At 34.5% G+C, this 6,493-nt stretch overlaps 1 long non-coding RNA gene across 1 annotated transcript; it reads right to left on the reverse strand.

Moving 5' to 3' along the window:
• Window positions 1–275: 275 nt before the first annotated feature.
• On the reverse strand, window positions 276–3,602 carry LOC134745244 (uncharacterized). The gene is made up of 3 exons (XR_010128147.1): window positions 2,744–3,602; window positions 836–921; window positions 276–454 (listed from the first exon to the last, which is right to left on the reverse strand). It is a non-coding gene; the product is annotated as an uncharacterized LOC134745244 (long non-coding RNA).
• Between the last annotated feature and the right edge of the window lie 2,891 nt (window positions 3,603–6,493).

Here is a 6,493-nt window from a genome sequence, read left to right on the forward strand (position 1 = left end):
TGAGCGCTATCTCGCCAACAAACTGCAATCGCAGTTTGGCGAGGAATATAACTATAAGAAAATTGTTGTTTTGTACATTGAGATAAATAAATAAAATAAAAAAACAAACGTGATTTTTTTGCTGTTTTTTTCCGTAATGGTACGGAACCCTTCGTGCGCGAGTCCGACTCGCACTTGGCCGGTTTTTTTTTTCATTCCTCCTTTTGTTTTTATTTGTATATACCTACCTACGTATTTATTATTTGTTGTTTGAAAGGATCGCTTTTAAAAGGAAGTCACGGACGGTGTATAACAGAGAAGTGGAATATATTTTAAATTTATGTTATTTAATCATATTAAATTGCTGTTACATAACATTTAAGATACTGCTATTTGACACATTATGGATACAAAAATATTTACTTATACAGTGTTTTGTTTCATCGTTGTAATCCGTACATTTCTCGCAAGGTACCTGAAACAAGCAAGAGTAAAGCTTAGAACAAACACTCAGATCGGTATTGGAGTTCAATATGCCTTTTTTTCTGATGTCTACTGAATTGAATTAAAAACCGGCCAAGTGCGAGTCGGACTGGCGCACCGAGGGTTCCGTGCTTTTTAGTATTTGTTGTTATAGCGGCAACAGAAATAGATCATCTGTGAAAATTTCAAGTGTCTAGCTATTACAGTTCATGAGATACAGCCTGGTGACAGACAGACAGACAGACGGACAGACGGAAAGCGGAATCTTAGTAATAGGGTCCCGTTTTTACCCTTTGGATACGGAACCCTAAAAATCACAACAGATAATCACTTTTTTTAAGAGTTCTGTCAGAATACTCAGAATAATACGAACATCAATACCTAATCTCAATGCGGACCAATTCAAAGTAAGTCCAGAAAAATCGGGGTCAAGTCGCAGGCGTCCTTGTTCAGTTTCACCTTCTGAAATAAATAAGAGCATTTAATCAATGGTGTACGTGATTCATACTTAACCCTTAAATGCATAATGATGTATATATGCATCGTATATTTGATGGTCCGTGGCTCAATATGCAGCTATCCAAAATATTATTCCCTCAATCTATACAACATGACACGTCTATTTCAATTTATTAAAAAGTTATACAAAAAATCATGCATTTAAGGGTTAACTCGTATACCTTCATACGGTCCTAATAAATGTGTAAATTTGTATGTTTTAATATTAGAATGTTTGGTATCCATCACTAGGAAACGGCTGAACGGATTTTGGCACATACATCACGTATATACTAGAAAAGGATATAAGACACTTTTATCTCTTAAAACATCCTTTGAAGAGGTTTAATGGGTATTGTAATTTAATACGATACCACTACGGTACTGGGAGCAGTTTAACAACTACTATGTACACAAATTCGCGAGCCGGTCCATTATAATAGCTTTTATATAAAAGAAGTGTTCTGTTAGTGAAAATAATAGGAAACTGGATAAAAAAATAATTTGCACATTATTTTGTTGTTAAAAAACTTTACTGTACCTAATATATTCTTATTTGCCCGAGTCTGTGTTTCCGCATGAGTACCATTTGGGGCTCTTCAGGGCAAGAGTTAATAGGTAAGCGTGCTCCACCGTAGACCACATCATCACTTACCATCAGGTGGGATCGTGGTCAAACGCCTGCCTATTCATCATAAAAATATATATATAGTATTCTTTATTTAACTGAATCTGGCAAGATTGGTCTAAGTACATGGATCTATAAAATTGGCGAATCGGTTTTATACAAAAGGAGAAAAAAAAGGTCGAATACTTTTCAAAACTAAATTTACCTATCGCATGTTTTAACACTGATTTGATAAAAAAAATCCTGATTGTAATTTCTATAGTCAAAAATATATTTGAATAACTCATTTACATTGTAAATTTCTAAGGTTATCCGTTGATAGATGGATGTACAATTTATGACAATACAACAACACAATATGTACAATTTTGGATGGATTTTTTGTGGTTACTCTATGAGTAACCACAGTTGAAACCGTATATCAAATATGACTAATTTTTTTAATCGTTCTATCCTAACTTGCTGTTGTCAAAGTACAAGTGTATATTAGTTACTTAAAATATGGTACAAATTGCACCTCCAGTGTATGAAATTTGCTCTCCTATTTAGAACTGTTTAACTTATTTCTTTACTAACGATACTATTTCTTACTAAACTCCTCCGATTCAGTAGCTCCTACCTAATTTAGCTTCGCTGAAGCTGCCTATTCGCGTAATACCTAGTAAGTTACTAGCAGGCATAAATATACTTACTTACAGGGCCGAGCAGATTTATAACTTATATTCAGAGCTCTAATAATAGAGGTATAAAGAATAATTTTTTATTTTTACAAAAATAAGTAGGCATAGTTATTACATTATTCAGTACCTATCTAAAGACAATACGAAATGATTACAGGACAATGCATAAGTCAATAAATTGATTGTAGGTTTAGCGGGTTTCGGAAAATATTGTAACCAAATTAAAAACAATCAAAATAACTCCTTACATTATTTACGTTTATTGTTAGGTTCTAAGGTCTAAAATTTATAAATGATTATTTAATAAGATAATTTAGCCTCAATTCTGGGAAAAAACAATAGCTTGTCTCTGAAAATTATTTAATCCAGTCGTAATGCCATAAAATCTAACAGGTTAAGCTTACACTAAAAAAAAGTAGCACTGAAGGTTCTATAAAATTGTATCTTTACGCCATAAGATAAGTACATATGGTACATACTCGTACGTGCTCTCATAGGCGAACATCGAGCCCGGTTCTCTAGTTGGTACACGTAGAAACTGGTTCGAATAAAATACGGTTATTGTCTGTTTGGAATTTCAATCTAGCACTTTATACAATTATTTTAACGATTATTTATATTAAACACGATTACACAGTCAGTACTTTAACTTAGAAAAACTTTTCTTTTCCCCTTGTGTAGGCCAGTGTGAGCATCCTGCATTATTCTTCGCAAACTAGAATGCTGATGGAACTCGTGTCGAATGGAAATATGTCTGCTTATATTTTTAAACAGAATATGCCACAGCGCTTTATCCTTGTTCTTCCACAATAAATCTGCAGTCTTTTCCTTAATCCTACGCATATTTTCCTCCAGTCTCCTAGCTTTTATTTCCATTTGTATGAGCGAACGGGTCGTATTTGTCAAAAGACGGTACAGGTATTCTTTTCTCCTCGTTTTCCCGGGCTCTGTTGCATTTGTCGGCAAACCGTCCTCGAGGTAATCAGGGTTTACTGTTTGTAATTGTTTAGTTTTATTCTTGTGAAGGATGCCGGCTAGGATAATGATTAGCGCGAAACTTAAAAGCATGAGCAGTTTTGCATGGTTGTAGAGTGGTTTGGTTAGAAAATTCATGACAGATTTGGGTGGTACATAATTCACTAATCAGGTCTCGTCGGGCTGCATGTCAGGTGAGCAACAAGTCCTGACAAGTCCGTAGGCGCGCGCGGCGCCCTCTCGCGGCTCGGGCGTGGACGGCACTGCCGCGAATGAAAACACGCCGTTGCGTCTCTCCCCACGAATTTCCCCAATGACTCTTCTTTAGAGATGTGAGAAGGCATTCTGTTTGGATACGGACGTCGAATTTTAATGTATCTGGGGAGTTCGGAAAATATTCGTGGATAGAACTCGCCGTTTACCTACGTTTTTGTTTCAAAGCTGAAGTGGCGAAACACTTCGGGTTATACTTATTGAAGTTACACATATTGCTAAAGGCAGGCCCCCGTCCATTAAATAATGATATATAAAATTTATGCAATTCCACTCTATCTGCTAGTAATTATACATAATCGATCTATACTGACCATGGGGCATTAAATTCAGGGCTCGATTCTACTCGTTAAACTGAGGTAGTTTTATTATGGGACCGACCCCAAAATCGCGAAAAATTTTTTGGCTTTTCCATAGAAAACGTCGACATCTGATCAGCCAAAATGTATGAAAAAGCCAATTTTTTTTTTCGCGATTTCGGGGTTGGTCCTGTAATAAAAGTAGCTCAGTTTAGGGAGTAGAATCTAGCTATGAATTTAAAGCCCCACGGTCAGAGATACACTGTATATCAATATATCAGCCAATAATAAATAAAAAAACACAATATTATTTATTACTTTTAATATAACCTTCAAGAACAAGTATAAGTTTAAATTGTTATTAAATCTAACAATATAACAATAAGGTTTCATGTTTTAAAAAATCAGTATAGTCTCATATTATATGGCAAATAGAATATTAATGTTTCTGCGCTCCCTGTCCCCGGAGATGCATGGAGAAGGGGTGCGGCGTCCGCGGCAGTTCCCAGTCTTTATCACCGCCGAGTTACCTGACAAACGTTCACGAAGCTACTATGAGAATTAGACAGACAAAAAAAAACATACAGATACCTACATACGACCTTCCACAGATTTTTGGCTGTGATTCATAATGTTTCAGGTTGGCCCAAAAATAAGTTGGCTAAGATTTTATTACCGTGCAGTGTGCACATTATTGATCGTTTTAACAAATGTTTGTATATCAAAGTTAAAGAAGAATATTTTGAAGATTATTATATGTTCTGTTTCAGTATAATATATTTTTGTCAACTTATTTTTTGGGCCAGCCTGCATTGCATTTCGAAATTATTAATATGCAAATACGGCAGACTGTAACAGTAATAAACACAAACCAAAACCTTCATATAACTTAAAATGCATCTGACAGTAAAAATGCTTTGTGAAATTTCCTAAAAAACACAAATTTCAAAGTGACCGAAAAAGGTAATGGTAATACGTTTTGCTTGTGTTTAAATAAACAAATGATTAAGTTAATCAAAATAACAAAGTGATCGATTTGGTCAATTTAATTAATAAATATTCAATATCTTAGAGGATATAACCAAAAGGAGTAGCCATTAACAGGCTTTCCCGTCTGTTGAAAATAGTCGTCCAATGGTCATTCACAAATACACAATGTATGTACTGAAGTTTATCTGACATGGCTATTTTGATGTTACGTATTCATTTGACGTTCCCCTCCCCCGCAAAAATTGGCAGACTTTTTTGTACAGCAAATCACAGACAAGGCAACTCCGTTGGTTATATCCGCCAAGTTCATTATCGTATACAAACATCAACCACTGTAAGTTTATGATAAAACATGAAATAGGTTTCGGAAGACAAGTCCAATATTGACAAAGACAAAAGAAGGCTTAAAATATAATTTTATCAAACTGATCGACCCTCCGCAGTCCGGCCCATTGGTTCTGTTGTCTCAGACCAGCTGCTAAACTGAGATAACGGACCCCTTCTTTTAAGTTTCTTCCTTTAAATCGATATTTGGGACTTTCCAAATAATATTTGATAACAACGTATATACATTTACGCTATGACATCGTTTAGGAGCTGATGAATTATATCGGCTTCTTTATTATTTTCGGAGATTTTTTTGCTCGTTAATTTGGCCCTACATAATTTAGTTTAATGATTAGGTACCTATGTTTAACTGTTTGGAAGATTCGCAATAAAAATGACGTTTTTCAAGAAAGAGCACGTAACTGAAAACAAATAGTTTGATATGAAAATTCCAAACAAAACCTCAAAAATGTTTGTAGAAGAGTTGAGTAAATAAATTACAAATTTGTTTGAATTACATAATGATAATTTTATGAAGAAAACGAAACCACGATACCCACGGACCGGCCGGAGTCGGGCCGCGCCGTAGCGCTTTTTTAATGTGCCTCAAATACATTATGTATTGCAGAAGTGATGGAGTCCGACCGGAGCCGTCTGCATACGCGAGGAGCCGACCGGCTTGTAGCCGTACAAATACAAATGTGAAATTCGCGCCGACTCCGCCCGTTAGGTGGGAATCGTACTATAAAGGTTGTTATGAAATGCATACGTATACCTATTACTGATATCCAGAATTAAGGAAACTGAGAAACCATTATTTAAAAATAGTATAATAAATGTTATTGAGAAAGTATGAATCCACTTAAATAATCTTAGTTCTAAAAACTATAAAGTTACAATCTCACGAAATAATCACATAATTATACACCCCCACAACTGTCAGTTTACTCTTTTTAATTTTGAATATGAATCGTATTCAAAATTAGAAAGCATGAATTAATTAATTAGAAAAACTGTCAAGAATTTCTGTGGCAATATGAGCTATCGCTAACTTACTCCCTAGAGAATAATGTATTTTTAAAAAGGTTTAAAAAGGAGGTTAAAAAGCCGCTTTTTTTAAAAATCCTGCTGTTAATAAATGTTAATTGTACAAATTAAAAATGAAATTTTCACTTAATTCATTACCTTATTAATCGTAGTTATTTCATAGCCGTTATAAATATTTTATACACAATTTTCAATGATGGCTCTTTGCCTTTTATACTGAATTAATTTTATTTAACAATATCAACATTTATTTTGCCTAAAGTTTTAGTTTTTCCTCGCTAAATTGTTGATCATGAGCTAGTCATGAGAAACAT

The sequence above is a fragment of the Cydia strobilella genome, chromosome 11, assembly GCF_947568885.1.
Source record: "Cydia strobilella chromosome 11, ilCydStro3.1, whole genome shotgun sequence".
NCBI lineage: Eukaryota > Metazoa > Arthropoda > Insecta > Lepidoptera > Tortricidae > Cydia > Cydia strobilella.